Source organism: Pimephales promelas, chromosome 2 (genome assembly GCF_988280905.1).
Source record: "Pimephales promelas chromosome 2, fPimPro1.hap1.1, whole genome shotgun sequence".
NCBI lineage: Eukaryota > Metazoa > Chordata > Actinopteri > Cypriniformes > Leuciscidae > Pimephales > Pimephales promelas.
This window is the reverse complement of record NC_142770.1, coordinates 41,522,809-41,523,826: the sequence shown is the minus strand read 5'-3', so window position 1 is coordinate 41,523,826 and position 1,018 is coordinate 41,522,809. Positions and strand designations below refer to the sequence as shown.

The 1,018-nt window shown below is 32.8% G+C and overlaps 1 long non-coding RNA gene across 1 annotated transcript; it reads left to right on the top strand.

Annotated features, from left to right (window-relative positions):
* The first annotated feature begins 262 nt into the window (after positions 1 to 262).
* LOC148997426 (uncharacterized) lies at positions 263 to 809 on the top strand. The gene is made up of 3 exons (XR_016147355.1): positions 263 to 289; positions 454 to 522; positions 775 to 809. It is a non-coding gene; the product is annotated as an uncharacterized LOC148997426 (long non-coding RNA).
* Positions 810 to 1,018: the final 209 nt, after the last annotated feature.

Sequence of the window (1,018 nt, the reverse complement as noted above, 5' to 3'; positions counted from 1 at the left end):
TCGTGTGTATTATTTGTGTGATTTTAGAGACTAAACTCACCTGAAAGCAGTGAAAACAGGGAGAGTCGGAGTTTTGCTGTCTGCACTGGTGACCCTCCGTTTCCATGGCAACTCAACTTCACGCGCATGCCCGTTAAAACGCATCAAGTCATATATTTACAAACATAAATTAGAATTATAACCTACTTGAATAAAAATATCATTATTAAAGCATGAATCTAAAACTTATTTTAAAGCTATAGCGACGTACGAAGAACGAGCCCCTGGTCAACGGAACTCTTTCACAACTGTAAATTTTGTGTGTATTTTTTCAGTTTACATAGCTTTCTCTTATCCTTGATGTCTTTCAGTATTAGACCTAACTTTCTACTTTCTTAGAATTGTATGACAGTCGCAATAATCTGAGTGTATGTATGCTACTTTTGAATAACAGCTAGATTTGTTTTAATGCAGACTCCAAACGGACTGTTTCAAGATGATTAACTTACCGATGACACAATAAAGTCTCCATTTACAACCAAGGTATAGCCTACTATAATACCGGTATTGTGTTCTATGCATACGAATACTGTATTTTTACTTAAAAGTGATCTTAATGTCTTTTGAAAGTAAAAGTTAATAATATTTCAGTAATTCATATAACGTTAGAGGTTAACGTTAATGAATTGGAAAGAGCGTTTCTCAAGGCTTCCTAGGTGTATATAACATTCTTCTTTCAGATGAATACTATCTGAGTTATATTTTAAAAAATGTCCTGACTCTTCTGACTTTTAGAATGGCAGTGAATGGCCGTCTATCAAGGCGCATCCATTTATGATAAAAGTAATCCACCCCATGACTCTGGCGGGGTTATAAAGCCCTTTTAAAGTGAAGCATTTGTGTAAGAAAAATATCCATTTTTAAAACTTTATTGGATTAAGATATTGGATACATGGATTAAGTATGTTTTAAATTACAGAAACAAAAAAGATACTCATAATTTATCATATTTATACTTTCAATAAATTAGTCTTTACAT